This window comes from Thalassophryne amazonica, chromosome 9 (assembly GCF_902500255.1).
Source record: "Thalassophryne amazonica chromosome 9, fThaAma1.1, whole genome shotgun sequence".
Classification (NCBI taxonomy): Eukaryota; Metazoa; Chordata; class Actinopteri; order Batrachoidiformes; family Batrachoididae; genus Thalassophryne; species Thalassophryne amazonica.
In genome coordinates, this window is record NC_047111.1 from 83,258,829 (window position 1) to 83,279,788 (window position 20,960).

At 40.5% G+C, this 20,960-nt stretch overlaps 1 protein-coding gene across 2 annotated transcripts in view; it reads left to right on the plus strand.

Annotated features, from left to right (window-relative positions):
- c2cd2l (c2cd2 like) overlaps nt 1-20,960 on the plus strand; it is a 152,565-nt gene that overhangs the window by 98,777 nt on the left and 32,828 nt on the right. The window lies entirely within an intron of this gene.

Genomic DNA, 20,960 nt, shown 5'->3' on the forward strand with positions numbered 1-20,960 from the left:
TGATTTCTGAGCCAAAGCAGGTGCAGCGCTGGCAACCAATTTCACACATAAGGGGAGGTGATGGTTAGTGGTTAGGTGTGGGGCTTGAGTCCACAATTCATGGGTTCAAATCCCCACCATGACTGGAAAATCACTAAGGGCCCCTTGGGCAAGGCCTTTAATCCCCTATTGCTCCCGGTGTGTAGTGAGCGCCTTGTATGGCAGTACTCTGACATTGGGGTGAATGTGAGGCATAATTGTAAAGCGCTTTGAGCATCTGATGCAGATGGAAAAGCTCTATGAGCGTCTGATGCAGATGGAAAAGCGCTATATAAATTGCAGTCCATTTATTTATGCAGAGCCTATGCAGAGGATGAAAATCATTTTATGCAATATAGAAAATGAGCCCAAATCATTCACAGTTTGATGGGAGAAATACATGAAAAAAATAAATAAACCTGCTTTGACATGGCATAGCTAACCTTCACTGCATCATTGTAACTGAAATTACTTCTTTCTGCACAAGGTGAATATTTGCTCTTATACTATTTCTCCTCAATTTCTAAAATATTTTTGTCCTGTGAGCTTCTGCAACTGAATTGACTACAGAACAGTCCAGGAAGTATCGGGAAGATCACCAACAACAAACAACGGTGGAAGTTTTAAAAACAAGTTGTGTGGCCAAGACCATAATTTGCCACTGTACTCTATGATGCGTTATTGTCATTGCACAGCATCAGAAATGTTTGTCGGCATGAGAGCTGGCATGAGATCAGTCAAATTTTATTGTTCACAGCATGCAAATCCGGATGTTTTACATGGTCTGAGAACAGACAGTGGAGCAGAGAGAATTTTCTTTCAACAACACAGATCAGACCTAGGCGTGCATCTCCATTGTGCCTTCTGGCAAATTGTAGCTGAACTTTCAAGTTTTCTTTAAAAGAGTAAGGTAAATCCTTCTCTACGGTGTATGCAAAATTCAAAACTTGCACAATGCACAATTCAGTTGCAGCCACAGAAGTCTATAACGTCTATAGTTTTGTCTGGGTGTCTTTCCTCACTCTTCTTCTTAAGAACTATCTGCTCACACAGATTTACCATAGAGTATCATATTATTTGAATTTCTTCTAATGTAAATAAAGTCGAAGTCATAATCAGTGTCTTGGAAATGTTCATGTATCCATGCCTCACTTGTCTGAAGAAGACTGGATGTTAAAGTGTAGGTGACACCAAAAAAATGTGCACAAATAAGTACTAAAAATGATGACAACGATGATATAATAAAAAAATCATGAACATTAAAAGTCAATAAGTGTGCGGGCCGCGGGTAAACTGCAGCTGTCTGAATGCTGCACTCTACTTCAGCCCTCATCCGCGGCCATATTGTTGCTACATCATCACCAGAACGGCACCTGCTGATTCAAGCCCAAATCATTTGTACAACACAGCGGAGGTCGAGCTGTTTTCGGACAATTTTTTTTTCTCGTGTGGAGCTTTTTTTTTTCTTTTTTTTTTTTCCTTGAAGTTCAGTCTGAAGGTGACGATATTGGCAGAGTTCAGAACACAGAATGGTGATTATTTAAAAAAATTAAAAAGATCTGTGAAAAGATCAAATTTCTTTCAAATTTGTAGGATGGTATCCTTTATGGACTGACAGAGTTTAATCCAGATCTGATCCAGACTACAGATTTTGTTCCCATTTAAATTTAACATTGAAAACATCATGCAATGTATATTTTACATTATATCTTAATCAAATGTATCCCAATCACTCTCATATTTGAAAGTGAGGTACAGACTGGCACTCACTGTCACCTGACAAAGTTTGATCTGGACCTGATTTGGATTGTAGTTTTTGTGGCCGTTTGAATTTAATATTGAAAAGCTCATTTGGTGTACATTTTGCATTATATCTCAGTTAAAAGTGCTTCAATCACTCTCATTTTTCTGTTGTGGATTTGCCTACACCACCTAAATTGGATGGAGGTTCCAATTTTGTGCCTGTTTGTCTATCTTCCAGTTATCAGTCAGAAACGAAGTGCTAAAAAGCAGTGACAAATTGTGCATAGCGGAGATAAAGGCCCCTTTAAACATGACACGAAAGACACAGAAACCGGAAGACAATCTGCAAACTAACAATGAAATGGGGAACCACGAAACATTCCACCTGCTGTCAGAAGGAACGCACAGTCGGACAGGCATGCATGATGCGGCGGCGACGGTTTCGTGCACAGTCGTGTTCGTGCGCATGAACAAAGTGCGAGCACATGGAAAGTGACACACACAGCAGCAGAACAAAAAATTAATAACACACCACAATTTATAATACTTAATTCCTGTTATAAAGAGCAGATTTAGCCTCTATCTAGACGTACACCAGGAAGTAATGAAATGACGTGGATTAGTCTTTCCTCTTTCATGTTTTACATGAATTACCTGATGCACTCGTCTCATGAAGAGTCAGCTCTTATTTCATGAAGAGCCGGGCTCTCACGTCTTGAACACATCAGCCGTCATAAAGCCGAGGGATAAAGACCGAGCAGCACATGCTGAACTGAAAAGAAGAAAGTAAGACGGAGAAGAAAACCTTATACTAAGAGACTTTAAGGTCGCTACGGACAATCGGACTGCACGCAGAGGACAACAAAATGCACAAGCAGAGCATGCATAGGACACAGCTACACATCATGACTCCGCACATGACCCTACTGTGGCATTAAAATCAGGGACCAAATTGATTCTAGCTTCCACAAACTGATATTCCTGCATCTAACACAGTTAGATGCATGGCAACAAACTTTGTAAGTGTGCTCAGTAAACTTGATGAATTTACCCTCCGTATTAATGAGGAGAAACCTAACATTATATTTGGAACTGAGACATGGTTAAAATGTGATATGCCTGATTTTAATACGAGGGCTGTCAATAAAGTATAGGTCCTTTTTATTTTTTTCAAAAACTATATGGATTTCATTCATATGTTTTTACGTCAGACATGCTTGAACCCTCGTGCGCATGCGTGAGTTTTTCCACGCCTGTCGGTGACGTCATTCGCCTGTGAGCACTCCTTGTGGAGGAGTCGTCCAGCCCCTCGTCGGAATTCCTTTGTCTGAGAAGTTGCTGAGAGACTGGCGCTTTGTTTGATCAAATTTTTTTCTAAACCTGTGAGACACATCGAAGTGGACACGGTTCGAAAAATGAAGCTGGTTTTCGGTGAAAATTTTAACAGCTGATGAGAAATTTTGAGGTGATACTGTCGCTTTAAGGACTTCCCACGGAGCGAGACGTCGCGCAGCGGTCCCAGCCGCCGTCGTCAGCCTGTTTCAAGCTGAAAACCTCCACATTTCATTTAAAATGCTGAAACCGACTTCTTCTGAAACTTCTCTGTTTTCTCACTACGTCCTGGATCAATAGAGCCTGAAATGTGGAGGTTTTCAGCTTGAAACTGGCTGACGACGGCGCCTGGGACCACTGCACGACGTCTCGCTCTGTGGGAAGTCCTTAAAGCGACAGTATCACCTCAAAATCTCTCATCAGCTGTTAAAATTTTCACCGAAAACCAGCTTCATTTTTCGAACCGTGTCCACTTCGATGTGTCTCACAGGTTTAGAAAAAAATTTGATCAAACAAAGCGCCAGTCTCTCAGCAACTTCTCAGACAAAGGAATTCCGACGAGGGGCTGGACGACTCCTCCCACAAGGAGTGCTCACAGGCGAATGACGTCACCGACAGGCGTGGAAAAACTCACGCATGCGCACGAGGGTTCAAGCATGTCTGACGTAAAAACATATGAATGAAATCCATATAGTTTTTGAAAAAAATAAAAAGGACCTATACTTTATGGACAGACCTCGTATACCTGGTTTCATAAAGATGCAACTGAAGTGAGAGGTGGTGTTATGATAATGGTGAGAGACCTCATAGAGATTGAATTGTGCAATGTTCTGAATGATATGAATGTCAGAGATACTTTATGGGTTTGGATGAAAAATGAGTGTAGTAACGATAATCTGCTTGGTGTAGTATATAGAAGAGGTGATGCAAATGATGATTACAGTGAAAGGTTGTTAGAACAATTTGATGTTGCCTATATGATTTGCAAAGGTAAAATACTCATAAATGGTGATTTTTTTTTTACTTGCCAAATATTGTTTGGTCAAATTGTATGGTCAATGAAGGTGAAAATTCTTTTTCACGATTCTATGATAAACTCAGTAATCTCTTTTTGAGTTAGCATGTACTAGAACCTACTAGACAAAGGGGAACCAACACCGAACACTGTTTGGACTTAGTAATTTCTTCTTCACCTGTGAATGTCAGCAATATTAGTCTTTGTTGCCCTATTGGAAAAGCAGTCCATAGTGTGCTAACATGGGACTTTAATGTTAAGGTAGACATATGTTGTAATAAAGAACTCTTTAGATATGACTATAATCTTGCAGACTATGAAAAACTATGTAACATGCTCAGAAAGGTTGATTGGTCATGTGTTCTTAACTGTAATGATGTTGACAAAGCATGGGACTTTTTTCACAAGCAGATCAGCAGAGTGTGTGCCATTCGTCAAAATAACTAGTGGTGGTAAAATAAATCCACCTTGGTTGAATTTGTCAGTTAAAAGGTGCATTAGAAAGAAATATTTTGCTTTTAAAAGGTATCAAGAAACCAAATCTTATCTTAGGTACCAAAACTATGTTAAATCGAGAAAAGCAGCTAACAAAAAAATTTGAGCTGCCAAAAGATTTTGAAAAAAATCTTTGTAAACGGGTAAAAAAGAACCCAAAAGCATTTTATATGTATGAGGGCTGTCCATAAAGTATAGGTCCTTTTTTATTTTTTTCAAAAACTATATGGATTTCATTCATATGTTTTTACGTCAGACATGCATGAACCCTCGTGCGCATGCGTGAGTTTTTCCACGCCTGTCGGTGACGTCATTCGCCTGTGAGCACTCCTTGTGGGAGGAGTCGTCCAGCCCCTCGTCGGAATTCCTTTGTCTGAGAAGTTGCTGAGAGACTGGCGCTTTGTTTGATCAAAATTTTTTCTAAACCTGTGAGACACATCAAAGTGGACACGGTTCGAAAAATTAAGCTGGTTTTCAGTGAAAATTTTAACGGCTGATGAGAGATTTTGAGGTGACACTGTCGCTTTAAGGACTTCCCACGGTGCGAGACATCGCGCTGCGCTCTCAGGCGGCGTCATCAGCCTGTTTCAAGCTGAAAACCTCCACATTTCAGGCTCTATTGATCCAGGACGTCGTGAGAGAACAGAGAAGTTTCAGAAGAAGTCGGTTTCAGCATTTTATCCGGATATTCCACTGTTAAAGGAGATTTTTTTAATGAAAGACGTGCGGACGGGTCCGCGCGTCGGGACGCAGCCGGCGCGGTGCGGCGGCACAGGGAAAACACCTCCGTGTTGATAACCATTTATAAAATCCAGGCGGCTTTTGATGGCTTTCAGTGGAGTGAGTATATGAGAAATTGTTTAACAGCTGGACATGTTCTAACTTGTCCTTAAGGCTTCCAACGGAGGTGTTTTTCCGTGGCGGCAGCGTCGCGCAGCCGCCGCGCGGACCCATCCGCATGTCTTTCATTAAAAAATCTCCTTTAACAGTGGAATATCCGGATAAAATGCTGAAACCGAACTTCTTCTGAAATTCTCTGTTCTCTCACGACCGTCCTGGATCAATAGAGCCTGAATGTGGAGGTTTCAGCTTGAAACAGGCTGGATGACGCCGCCTGAGAGCGCTGTGCGACGTCTCGCACTGTGGGAAGTCCTTAAAGCGACAGTGTCACCTCAAAATCTCTCATCAGCCGTTAAAATTTCACTGAAAACCAGCTTAATTTTTCGAACCATGTCCACTTCGATGTGTCTCCAGGTTAGAAAAATTTGATCAAACAAAGCGCCAGTCTCTCAGCAACTTCTCAGACAAAGGAATTCCGACGAGGGGGCTGGACGACTCCTCCCACAAGGAGTGCTCACAGGCGAATGACGTCACCGACAGGCTTGGAAAAACTCACGCCATGCGCACGAGGGTTCCAGCATGTCTGACGTAAAAACATATGAATGCAATCCCTATAGTTTTTGAAAAAAATACAAAGGACCTATACTTTATGGACAGCCTCGTAGTAAATAGTAAAACAAACAACAGGTCAAAATGAGCAAACTTAGGGGAGAAAATGGTGTTGTATTAAATGATAGCCAAGAACAATTGCTGCTGAATTGAATAGCTTTATTCCAGTCTGTCTTTGTAACGGAAGGATGATAAAAGCCTGATATACTTTCAATGATTCATGTATAGTATTCATGGAGAAGCAGTATGTGATCCTTTAGTTTTACTGGTGATGTACATACAACCAATGTACTAGTCGATGTATTTTTTTTTTTTTTTTTTTCCCCTGAGGATGTTAGAAAAATTACTGATGTCCGTTAATCCTAATAAGTCCATGGGACCTGCTGAGGACCATCCTCGAGTAGTTAAAGGGTCTGCCGAGGTTATTTTTATGCCACTTTATTGTATTCTTAGACAATCTCTTGACCAAAGTAAACTCCCTGATATTTGGAAATGGGCCAATGTTACTTCTATTTTTAAAAAAGGTGATAAAGCTGTTGCTGGCAATTACAGGCCTGTGAGTTTACTTCTCAAGTTTGTAAGTTATGTGAAAAGTTAATAATGGAAAAACTTGTATTGTTTCTGGAAAAAATGTTAAGTAATGATCAGCATGACTTCGGTAGAGTGAGGTCATGTCTGACCAATCTATTGGTCACGCTAGAGGAATGGACGAAGCTACATGACGAAGGGTTATCGTTTGACGTACTTTACCTTGATTTTAAAAAAGCGTTTGATTCTTTTCCCCACGCGAGATTAGTTTACAAATTTAAGAAAATGTGGTATAGGTGGCAAGCTCTTAAATTGAATCGAAAATTTCCTTAGGAACAGGAGACAATGTTTGCCTTAAACCATTTGAGTTTGCCAACTTACAACCCCTGGCAAAAATTATGGAATCACCAGTCTCGGAGGATGTTCATTCAGTTGTTTAATTTTGTAGAAAAAAAGCAGATCACAGACATGACACAAAACTAAAGTCATTTGAAATGGCAACTTTCTGGCTTTAAGAAACACTATAAGAAATGAGGAAAAAAAAATTGTGGCAGTCAGTAACAGTTACTTTTTTAGACCAAGCAGAGGGAAAAAAATGTGGAATCACTCAATTCTGAGGAAAAAATTATGGAATCATGAAAAACAAAAGAACGCTCCAACACATCACTAGTATTTTGTTGCACCACCTCTGGCTTTTATAACAGCTTGCAGTTTCTGAGGCATGGACTTAATGAGTGACAAACAGTACTCGTCATCAATCTGGCTCCAACTTTCTCTGATTGCTGTTGCCAAATCAGCTTTGCAGGTTGGAGCTTTGTCATGGACCATTTTTCTTCAACTTCCACCAAAGTTTTCAATTGATTTAAGATCCGGACTATTTGCAGACCATGACATTCACCTATGTGTCTTTTTGCAAGGAATGTTTTCACAGTTTTTGGCTGTATGGCAAGATGCCTTATCATCTGAAAAATGATTTCATCATCACCAAAATCCTTTCAATTGATGGGATAAGAAAAGTGTCCAAAATATCAACGTAAACTTGTGCATTTATTGATGATGTAATGACAGCCATCTCCCCAGTGCCTTTACCTGACATGCAGCCCCATATCATCAATGACTGTGGAAATTTACATGTTCTCTTCAGGCAGTCATCTTTATAAATCTCATCGGAACGGCACCAAACAAAAGTTCCAGCATTATCACCTTGCCCAATGCAGATTCGAGATTCATCACTGAATATGACTTTCATCCAGTCATCCACAGTCCACGATTGCTTTTCCTTAGCCCATTGTAACCCTGTTTTTTTCTGTTTAAGTGTTAATGATGGCTTTTGTTTAGCTTTTCTGTATGTAAATCCCATTTCCTTTAGGCGGTTTCTTACAGTTCGGTCACAGACGTTGACTCCAGTTTCCTCCCATTCGTTCCTCATTTGTTTTTGAGACATATTGCTTTAAGTTTTCTGTCTTGACGCTTTGATGTCTTCCTTGGTCTACCAGTATGTTTGCCTTTAACAACCTTCCCATGTTGTTTGTATTTGGTCCAGAGTTTAGACACAGCTGACTGTGAACAACCAACATCTTTTGCAACATTGCGTGATGATTTACCCTCTTTTAAGAGTTTGATAATCCTCTCCTTTGTTTCAATTGACATCTCTCATGTTGGAGCCATGATTCATGTCAGTCCACTTGGTGCAACAGCTCTCCAAGGTGTGATCACGCCTTTTTAGATGCAGACAAACGAGCAGATCTGATTTGATGCAAGTGTTAGTTTTGGGGATGAACATTTACAGGGTGATTCCATAATTTATTCCTCAGAATTGAGTGATTCCATATTTTTTTTCCCTCTGCTTGGTCTAAAAAAGTAACCGCTACTGACTGCCACAATTTTTTTTTTCCCTGATTTCTTATAGTGTTTCTTAAAGCCAGAAAGTTGCCATTTGAAATGACTTTAGTTTTGTGTCATGTCTGTGATCTGCTTTTTTCTGCAAAATTAAACAACTGAATGAACATCCTCCGAGGCCGGTTCCATAATTTTTGCCAGGGGTTGTAAATAAAATAATTTACAAAAATTTAATTAAAGTTTTAGTAACTTAACAATTTACAGTTACTTAAACTTATGTAAATCTAGTTTATGTTTTTCAATAAAAAGTGACAAATTTCTGCCTAAAAAATTTGCATTACATTTTGGATTAGATTTTTTGATGCATTCTTTGGTTTACTTGTTGACTCTGTGTTGTGTTGTTATGACTCCGCCCATTCGCTCCCCCTGGGATGCGAACTCACGATCTCCGGCATGGAAGTTGGACTCTCTAACCAGAAGACAAAAAACCCAGGGCTCTGGCCTTGTGACCAGAGAATCCTTTTGAGCTGTTGGAAGTGAGGTTTACTAACTACATATGCACAGCGATACCTGCTGGCCTTCATTACATAAACTCAATTAAAATGAGTGACTGGAATGCACTGGAAATACATCACCAACACTTAAATGCACTTAAAGGAACTTGGGGTTCCCCCGGAGTTGGTGGGGGAGGTGTGTGTGGATCGGGAGGTCTTGGCGGCTTTGCTTGAGCTGCTGCCCCCCGCGACCCCGACTCCGATAAAGCGGAAAGAAAAAGAAGAATTGGATGGATGGCATGGATGGATGGAACTGAGTTGTTATGACAACAATTCATTTTTGAGTTAGTTAATTAATGGAAATGAGTGACTATAACTTTTTTCAAAGTTTGAGTTAAATTAACTTAATTATTGTATTAAAATGGACTGTTGAGTTTAACAGTGTTGGAAGTGCTATTTATGGGCACTTGTCAGTCAGCTTTAAACTTTTTTTCTGGAAAATGTGGATTGACTGCTAAGATTGCATGGCCAGTGTGCCTTTTGGCAAATGCATCTGAACTTTTACAATTTTCTTTAATGAAAAAACAATCTTCTGTGCCACTTCATCATGACACCTTTTAACTGGTGATGCAAAATCTAGCTAGCACTTTATTTATTGCGATTCTGTACAAAAAGGTTTCTTCTCTTTTGTACTTTTCTGTCTTTCCTTTAAATCTTTTGTAGTTCTTCTAAAGTGAGACAGACACTCAAACCAAGGAAAATGCACAATTGATTTGGAAGAAAGGATAACATGATTTGTATTTAACTCGTTGTGTGTTAGTGAACATTCATTCATTCATTCATCTTCTACCGTTTAGTCCAGGGTAAAACATTTCCAGTTATAGTCTGATCTTCAGAGATGTGCTACCCCTGCCCACCACCAGGCAGGAAGATGAGGGTCAACTGAAGCCAGAGGGGTGGCATATTTCTGGTTGACCCACATACTCCTCAGAGGTGTTCAGCCATCCCAAACCCAAAGGGGTGATGCTGATAAACCTAAAGTGACATTGTGTATGTCCTCAGGAGCCGTCTGCTTCCAAAAATACCCATTGCACACACATTCACTTCTACAGCGGTGGTTCACAAGAATGTGTCAGAGGTCAGGGTATTTATGATTCCATCTCCATGACAAAATGAGCTCTAGAGCCTGTGCCAGTGAGTCTATTAACCGCTACAGTGCATCAGATCGATATGTGAGATATGCCAGTAGATGCCAGATGTCTTCAAAATAATGTTTCCTTTTAAAGGAACAGGAAACATCAGGCTTCGTAACAAAATGTAATAAATGTAAAGACAATTTATTAAATATAGAAGTAATAAAAATTGCAATACATTTCATTTAAAATTTTTTATAATTCATTAAAATAAATCAAAGGAAAATTGAAAATAAATGGAAAAATAGTGGGTTCAGACAATTATTGAAAAAATACATAAAATCAGATTAAAACTCAACCAACAAAAGGAGTAAAGTAACAGAATATAATAAAACTAGCATAGATGAAGAATATATAAGACAGTAATTGGTAAGTGGGCATTAAATATGTCACTGGTTAATTTTGCCTTGGCACGAACAAAGTTCTTAGAGAGCCCATTTAGGCTATAAATTAAACTAAAGCACTTGGAGAATACTCTTGTTTTAATTGCCTTTTAATCACGTATGGTAATTTATTAAATTCTTTTTTTTTTTTTTGCACCCTGTAGTACATGCACTGGGCACCACACCCGTCTGAGGCACCACACCCATCTCTGGATGGAGCCGCACCTCGAACAGAGAGAACAAAACAGAATCAGGCATCAGAAGGATAAGAAATACAGTATAATTTGTCAGCATTAAACAACAAGAAAAACTGAAGAAATACTAAGGTGATTGTGGACCACTAGCCCTAAGCATCACTAAAAGACCCAGAATTTAGATATAGTTGAGGCAGTGGCCCGCTCCGTTTCCTAACAAAATGAATTTAAGACAGTAAAAAGCATAGTAACATACTATGCCAGTGTGCTAGCCATACGAAAGGGAAAAGAAGTGTGTCTTGAGCCTAGACTTGAAAATCTCTACAGAATCTGACTGTTTTATTGACACAGGGAGATCATTCCAAAGAACAGGGGCACAATAAGAGAAAGCTCTATGACCCACAGACTTTTTATTCACCCTAGGGACACAAAGTAGTCCTGCACCCTGAGAACGCAAACCCTTGGCCGGTACATAGGGTTTATTGGCATGTATGACTGAGTGTCATCAGCTTAGTAGTGAAAGGTAATCCCAAAACGGCACAATATGTACCAGCGGGGTGCTATATAAAGAGACAAAAGCAGGGGGCCTAAGACAGACCCCTGTGGAACCCAAAATTTCATGTCACTAAGGTTAGAGGTAGTGTTATTGTACAAAACACAGTGAGAATGACTGGTCAGGTATGACGTCAACCATGCAAGGGTACTCCCAGTAATCCCAAAATGATTCTCCAGAATATCGAGTAGAATATGATGATCCACAGTATCAAATGCTACACTAAGATTTAACAGCACCAGAACCGCAGTGGTGTCTGAATCCATTGCAAGCAAAAGATCATTCACCACTTTAGTGAGAGCCGTCTCTGTGGAATGATATTTTCAAAAAGCAAACTGCAGTGGCTCAAAAAGATTCTCAGTAAGATAGTCCACGAGCTGTCGTGAAACCACGTTTTCCAGAATTTTAGAGCAAAATGATATATTCGATATCGGCCTATAGTTTTTTTCAATACACTTGGGTCAAGGTTAGGTTTCTTAAGTAATGGTTTAATCACTACAGATTTGAAACATTTAGGAACAGATCCAGAAGGTAATGAGAGATTAATCATTTCCAGCACAGTCGGCCCAAGAGTGGGCCACAGGTCCTTAAACAGTTTTGTTGGTATAGGATGAGTTTAGCAGGTTGTGCTTTTTGTAGACGTTATGAGTTTCATCAGCACGCCTAGTGATATACTGTCAAATTCTGTAAATCTAGGTAATACCTCAGTAATGGCACCCACTTCAATAGCAGGGTGTAGTGGCTGGGTTAAGACATGCTCTGGGATATGTTTAACCTAATGTCTATTTTCCTCTCGAAGTAATCCAACAAATCTTGTGCTGTAAACAGACAGCGACTGACATGTGGCTGTCCATGAATCGGATCCATGGATCATCCAAGAAGTGTGTGCTTCAGAATTTCCCTTGAGTGAAATTTTTGTGTAATTTATGTTTGTGACATTAACATATTCTAGTTTAATTTAATTTAATCCTTAATTAACCAGGTTCGTCCCATTGAGATCCAGACCTCTTTTGCAAGGAAGACCTGGACAATTTAAAAGTTTCCAAATCACCTAACCTGCATGTCTTTTTAAATGTGAGAGGAAATCAGAGCACCCGGAGGAAACCCAAACAAACACGGAGAGAACATGCAACTTCACACAGAAAGGCCACAGGTGGGAATTGAACCCATGGCCTTCTTGCTGTGAGGCAACAGTGCTAACCACTAAGCCACCGTGTGTCAGCAGGTATCACAGGTATCTTTTTTTGTTTTGTTTTTTTTAGACTGCTGTGAAGCAGTTTGGGGCCTTGGCTTTTCGCTTGGCTGGCTCACAGATCTGGCGACTTGCTTCCAATGGATTGTTTGCTGTTGTGACTCTTTTCTGAACTTTACACGGTTGTATATGTTCCTTTTATTTCTGTTTAGCACTCTTCTGGTTGTTGGGTGTATCTACTCTGAACGTTATTTAACTACAGTCCTGTTGTGAATCGCTAGCAGTTAGCAGTCGCTAGCGGTTAGCTTTTGCTAGCTAGGTCAACCCCACCCCTCCCCCCGCTGTTACTTTTATAGCTGTTTCTTTTTTTTTTTAGGTTACAGACACCGGCTGATGTTAAATGTATTCCTGGGGCCAGAGCTCCCGACACTGCATCCCATCTTAGGGTGCTGACGCTGCAGAAGGGAAGACAGACTAAGGAACATGACATGAGATATAGTCACATAGTTATTCACGTCGGCACCAATGATGTCAGGATGAAGCACTCAGAGGTCACAAAAATGGACATAGAGAGGACTTGTGACCTTGCCAGAAAGATGTGTCAGCATTGATTAATAGTCTCTGGTCCCCTCCCCTCCTGGGGTAACGATGAGGCATTTAGCATGCTGACATCGTTAAATAGGTGGCTGGCGCAATTTTGTAAACAGCAAGGCTTTAGCTTTATTGATAACTGGCCTTCTTTCTGGGACTGCCGTGGCTTGCTGATGCCGGACGGCCTCCACCCTACTGGGGAAGGTGCCGCCATCTTGTCTGTGAATATAGAGACAGCTCTACAGGAAGGGTAACATTAGGAATTTACAGCAGGCCACGGAGCAGGTGATTAGAGACCCTGCAAGGCTTATGACAAATGTGGCTGTGGAATCCATTAGCTTAGCGGGGAGATTAGTGCAGAAAATCCACTATGGTGATAGTGCAGTTTATCTGTCAGGGAGGAAAATTCAACAAGTTGAGACTGTGGCCTGCTTCCGTAGACATGTCCATAAAAATCATAGAAGGATATGCTTTGCAAACTTAATACCCACTACTACATTGGATGATGTTGAAATTGAGGATGGCCCAGTGGTTGTTCAAGCAATAGCAAAGATTTTGTGTCTGCTACCTACAAAGTGCGTGGAATGTGTCAAACCTAAACCTACTTCTAGGCATCTTATATATGCAACTCTGGATCCACCCCTAAATCCAAACAGTTCAACTGTCAACCCCACTGAGGTCCTTAGTCTGGGTCTCATTTATCATAAGATCACTGTCCTCAAAAATCATTGTTGATTAATGATGCAATTATTGATCATCACTTAGATATGATTGGGTTATGTGAAACCTGGCTTAAACCTACAGCTGTCCTCCCCTTAAATGAGGCCTGCCCACCAGCATATACATTTCGTCATGTCCCTCATGATGCGAAGCAAGGCGGGGGTGTTGCTCTTATTATAAATCTAGGTTTAGCTTATTAGCTGTTGGGGGTCACAAATATAACTCATTTGCGCATCTGATTCTCCGCTCTGCTCAGGATATTAAGCATTGCCAAGGTCAGAAGTATAAAAATCAGCCACATTACTTTGTCACTGTATATAGGCCTCCTGGCCCATATTCTGAATTCTTAGATGAATTTGGTGCGTTCATCTCTAACTTGTCAACTAGTGCAGATAACATTCTGATCATTGGTGACTTTAATGTTCATATAAATAGACCTTCTGATCCCCTCTGCAAATCATTTATGGAAATTGTGGATGCATTAGGATTTCGGCAGTGCATTTGAGACTTGACGCACATTAGTGGAAATACCCTGGATCTGGTTCTTGCACATGGTATTGCTGTCAAGAATATTGACATCATGCCTCTTACATCAGTGGTCTCTGATCGCTGACTTATTAAGTTTATAGTTTCGCTGCAGTGTTTAGTAGAACAACAACCTTATATATCACTGCGGCGATGCATTAACTCCTCAACTAAGACTGAACTCGACGCTAGACTGCCTGATGTCTTGGCTTCACATTTGGCAAATACCCAATAAGTAGACAGTCGTGTGGATAGTTTAAACTCAGTGCTCAAAACTACACTCGACATGATTGCGCCACCTATGTTAAAACCACACTCCCCCAAATCACAGTCACCTTGGTTCAATGATTACCTACAAAGTAGACCTATTACTCTGATTTGATCAGCAAAAACAAGCATAACTCAAAGTTCTTGTTCAACACGGTGGCAACGCTTATTCATGGACAACCACCTGTTGTTCGCTCTCCTTTTAAAACTCAAGATTTCCTGGATTACTTTGAGAAGAAAATAGAAGACATTAGGTTAAACATATCCCAGCATGCCTTAACCCAGCCACTACACCCTGCTATTGAGGTGGGCGCCACTACTGAGGTATTACCTAGATTTACAGAATTTGACAGTATCTCACTAGGCATGCTGGCGAAACTCATAACATCAACAAAAAGCACAATCTGTTTATTTGATCCTATACCAACAAAACTGTTTAAGGACCTGTGGCCCACTCTTGGGCCAACTGTGCTGGAAATTATTAATCTTTCTTTAACTTCTGGATCTGTTCCTAAATGTTTCAAATGTGCAGTGATTAAACCATTACTTAAGAAACCTAACCTTGACCCTAGTGTATTGAAAAACTATGAGCCGATATCAAATCTATCATTATCTTTATTTTGCTCTAAAATTCTGGAAAAAGTGGTGTCGCCACAGCTCATGGACTGTCTTACTGAGAATAATCTCTTTGTGCCACTGCAGTCTGCTTTTAGAAAATATCATTCCACAGAGATGGCTCTCACTAAAGTGGTGAATGATCTTCTGCTTACAATGGATTCGGACACCACTACGGTTCTGGTGCTGTTAGATCTCAGTGCTGCATTTGATACTGTGGATCATCATATTCTTACTGATAGGCTGGAAAATCATTTTGGGATTACTGGGAGTGCCCTTGCATGGCTGACGTCATACTTAAGCAGTCGTTCTCACTGTGTTGTACAGTAACATTACCTCTAACCTTAGTAACATGAAATTTGGGGTTCCACAGGGGTCCGTCTTAGGCCCCCTGCTTTTCTCCCCTTCTATACCACCCCTTGGGCATATATTGCGGCGTTTTGGGATTACCTTTCACTGCTATGCAGATGATACTCAGTTATACATGCCAATAACTGCTGGTAATCTAGTTCATATAAAATCCTTAGAAGATTGCCTTGTATCAGTAAGAAGTTGGATGTTTAGAAACTTCCTACTTTTAAACTCTGATAAGACTGAAATGATGGTTCTTGGTCCAGTGAGACATCGGCATCAATTTGACCAGTTAATACTCAGGCTAGGCTCGTGTGTCATACATCACACTGACAAAGTGAAGAACCTTGGGGTCATTTTTGATCCTACATTGTCCTTTGACCTCTACATTAGAATTATTATAAGGACTGCTTTCTTCCACCTGTGAAATATTGCGAAGATTCATCCCATCCTGTCTATAGCTGATGCTGAGACCCTGATTCATGCATTTTTCTCTTCTAGATTGGACTACTGCAATGTTCTATTTTCTGGTTTACCGCAGTCTAACATTAGGGCTCTTCAATTGGTTCAAAATGCTGCAGCCAGTCTTTTGACACGAAGCAGAAAGTTCGACCACATTACACCCATTTTTGCATCCCTTCACTGGCTTCCTGTCCCAGTGAGATCAGATTTTAAGGTTCTGCTACGAGTCTATAAAATTGTTCACAAACTAGCACCTCCCTATCTAGCTGACCTAATTAAACCTTACGTACAGGCCGGGCTTTGCGTTCTCAGGGTGCAGGGCCACTTTGTGTCCCTAGGGTGAATAAGAAGTCTGCTGGTCATAGAGCTTTCTCTTATCGTGCCCCTGGTCTGTGAAATGATCTCTCTGCTTCAATTAAACAGTCAGATTCTGTTGAGACTTTCAAGTCCAGACTTAAGACGCAGTTATTTTCCCTTTTTTATGGCTAGCATACTGATATAGTTTTGTTTTATGCTTTTTACTCTTTTAATTAATTTTATTAGGAAACGGAGCGTGCCGCAGCCTCAACTTTACCTAAATTCTGGGTCTTTTGGTGAAGCTTAGGGCTAGTGGCCCTAGTAGCTGGTTGTCATAGATTAAACAGTGTAGAACAAGAAATGTATAAATTGTATAATATGTAAATTTTTAAATATGCCTGTGAACAGCCCAGTGACCCAAGCTATCAGTACACCACATTTGGTGTAGGTAGGATCAAAATGGTAGATTTCTGAAAGCATCACACATATGCACGCACACACATTTTTGTCTTTATTTACACACGCGCATACATCTACATAAATATATACTGCTCAAAACATTAAAGGAACACTTTGAAAACACATCAGATCTCAGTGGGGAAAAAAACAAGTCATGTTTGATATCTTTCCTGACATGGACTGGGTAATGTTAGGAATGAAAGGATGCCACATCGTTTCATGAAAATGAAATTTGTCAACCTGCAGAGGGCTGAATTCAAAGACACCCCAAAATTCAGCGACTGAAGTTGGTACTCAGAATTTGTATGCCCCCACGTGCTTGTGTACATGCCTGACAATGTCGGAGTATGCTCCTAATTAGATGACGGATGGTGTTCTGCGGGATCTCCCAGATCTGAACCAGTGCATCACTTAGATCCTGAACAGTCTGAAATGCAACCTGGTGGTGTTGCATGGACCGACTGAAACATAATGTCCCAGAGGTGTTCTGTTGTATTTAGGTCAGGCGAGCGTGGGGGCCAGTCAATGGTATCAATTCCTTTATCTTCCAGGAATTGCCTCCATGCTTTTGCCTCATGAGGCTCGGCATTGTTGTGCACCAGGGGGTCCAAGGATTTCATCCTGACACCTAATAGCAGTCAGGGTGCTGTTGTCTCACCTGTAGCGGTCTTTGCGTTCTTCCCGGGATATGTCTCCCCAGACCATCACTGACCCACCATCAAACCCCTCATGCTGAATGATGTTGCAGGCAGCGTAACATTCTCCGTGGCATCTCCAGACCCTTTCATGTCTGTCACATGTGCTCAGGTTGAACCTGCTCTCATCTGTGAAAAGCACAGGGCATCAGTGGCGGACCTGCCAATTCTGGTATTCCATGGGAAATACCAAGCTAGATTTGCAGTGCCAACCAGTGAGCACAGGACCCGCTACAGGATGTTGGGTACTCAGGCCACCCTCATGAAGTGTGTATCTGATTGTTTGGTTGGAGACATTCAAACCAGTGGCCTACTGGAGGTCATTTTGTAGGGGAAAGCCATTCCTGTTTTGGGTGTCATCTCATTGTTGCTCCTCTAGTGCACCTGTTGTTAATTTCATTAACACCAATGCAACTGAAATTGATTAACAACCCCCTCTGCTACCTAACTGGCCAGATCAATACATTTAATTTCATCCTCCACAAAGAAGTGAGTTGGTAGCAAAAGCAATTACTACTTGTCTCCAAATTAGAAGGTCTTGGTTCCAAGCTGGCTGTTGTCCTTGTACTTCTGGAGTTATGTAAAGAAAGGCATCAGTGTAAAACATCACACTGATCCATAGCAGTGGTTATCAGTTTTGATGGCCAGAGACATTTGGACACAAATGCAGGACTCAACAAAGCAGCTCTGGTCTTTCGGAATGTTTATTGACGGAATCAGCAGGGTCTGGTCCACAAAAAGGCAGTCCAAAATCAGCAAACAAATCCAGAACATCAGGCAAAAGGCGTGGTCAAAAAACAGGCAGTAGGTCAAAAAGCACTAGGAAGCAGGCGAGGCGAGGAAAATACAAAGAACAGAGCTCGAAGCGATGGCACAAAGCACAACAATCTGGCGAGGAACTAGTGCAACCAGTGAAGCTTAAATACACCCTGGTGATGAGCTACAGATGAGAAACAAGTGTGTGGAAAGCTCCAGAATAGGGTGTGGTCCAAACAGGGTGCACTGCCCACCACCAAGCACAAAGAAAGACAGACAAGAGAGATAGGGAAGACAAAGCCCAAGCGGGAAAAACCCAGCAAAAGAAATCACACACAGAAATACAAATCAAACAGAGAACTAAGCAGAACTAAACAGAACAAATGTGATACACAAAGTCCAAATCATGACAGTGGTGACCTTAAGTTAAAAAAATAACACCATGCTAAAATACCCTCAGCCATATGAGCATTGTGTTCTGTATAATTTGCAGTTGTTTAAGTAATTATTAGGTTTTAAGAACTGAATTTGCAGCCAGCAACCAGGCTATGACGTCACGGTGCAGCTCTGCTGTGTTGCACCGTGACGTGGCCGCCACTCAAAAACTAAACAATGCTAACGTCCGCTAAATGTCTTTTAAATCACTTCTGAGGTATTACTCGGTTCTAAAAACAGCGTTTTCAGTTCTAGAAGTGTTTATTTCTCAATCGCTTTTACAAGATAATATATGACAAAGGGGACATATTTACACACAAAGGTACAGAATGTGACATTTTAACGTCTTAAAATACCTCTTAAAATAGGTCAAGGTTAGCCATCTTCGAATTTGTCCAAGATCTGTGTCCCAAGAAGGTTCTCTATGAATTTGAAGACCGTGGCAGTAAGAGAAGTGGACTTATGCTGTACACAGACAGACGGAAAGACGGACGGACACAAGGTCTTCGCAATACCTGATAGCCATATGTTGGCCTTGGATAATAAAAAAAAAAAAAAACATCTAACTGTTTAATGGCATTAATTCTGAAAAGTCAATAAAGCACAAATGTTTTATCATCTCACAGGCTTGCCTCATAATGTGTAACATTGGTGTGAAATGTTTTGTAACTTGAAATTACTGTTGCTATTTGAATAAGAATTTAAATGACCAAAAGTAAAAAATAAAAAAAGATCAAACCATAACTATTGAGACATGCATAAAAAGCTCTGTCCAGGTGTATGAGTTAAATGTTTGTGGGGTTTTTTTGTCATTAATTATTTTGTTTGGTTCCTATTTGTTAATTTGAAGATTTTTATATCTTTTTTGATTTTGCTTTTTCAATAGATTTTTGGTATCCTATTCTCATAAATGTTCCCTTAAAGTCAAAGTGTGATTCCAAAGATGCCAGCGGCATGTAGTGTCACTAAACTGCTACAACAATACTACTGAAACTACTGCAACAATAAGACTGTATATAATACTGAAATACACATAGTATCATACCGCTAGGATAACTAGTTTTTCTCAGTGTACAAAGACTGTATTACATCGTATTAGTTCTGCACTGTGAGGTAACAAACGGTTGGTGTGATGGAGCAGTTTTCGAGGCTCTGGCGAAGTAAACGGTCAGTTGTATTGTGTAGTCATGTGACAGCAGCCTTGGTCCAGGAAAGTGATGTCAGCTTGCAGCATTATTCTTGGCTTTCTGCCCTTCTGCCTAGAATACTCACCATGTGCTCCAAACACACACAGAACAAAGTTCATTATATCACCATCTCCACCCCCACTGCTGTGTTTGACAGAGACTGGATTTAGAGGAACATATGTGCTGACAATATGGCATTATTTGTCCAGAGAAACAGATCAGCCAGATTCTCTGGCACATATGCAGAGTGATAGTACTCCACTGCTGTTTTCATAGTTCTACTTCCTCTTGCTGGAGTGTCTACCAAATCCAACAGATTTTAGAAAAACTGTCATGCTGACAGTGTGACTAATTCTGGATGCTGATGTCAGGCTGAAACAATCTACAGTAAGTAAATCCTATATAGGCCGGTGCTCATCCTTGAGTACAGTTGTGTAAAGTATATGAGAGTCTGCAACTCCCCTTGGATGGACATCAGTTCATTGCAGGTTCTTCCAAAGCAAGTAATCATTTCCACCTGGATGGTGTGGAACAGTGCAGATGAAGTGTGTTGTCCAAGGACACAGACAAGTACCCTGATGCACCCAACTGGAATTGAACGCTAAACTATATATTCTCAGTTCATCTCCTATCCCACACAGCCACCTGCTCTATCTACAGTTTACATTATATACACTGTAATAAAGGCACCCTCAAGTCCCATTAGCATTAATGACTGCAAAGACCATGCCCAAATTTGGTCACGTTTAGCATTTAAAATTATTTGGCAAACTAATATGAATGTCTGTCTGCAATGTACCTGAAAATATGTTGATTCATCATTAATTTCCCAAGTTTATTTTACTAACATTTTTGTTAATTCCATTTAATTAGTTTGAGAGAATCTGTTTCCTCAAAATGTTTGTGTTGGCTCTGGATGAATGTCTCAGGGATTTCAGTATATTATTATTATGATTATTATTGTCTCATTGTTTGCTTAAAGGGAAATTTGTCTGTCTGCTGTGAAACAATTATCATACCAATAATAGCTTAAAATGGCCTTTTATTTTGGTTGAATTGATTAGGTATCGTTTAGTCAGTTACTACATACGACCTGTGACTTACCAGTTGGATCAAAGTCTGTATCACTAAATCCTTTTTATCATCACCTCGTATCTCATCTGTCTCTGTTT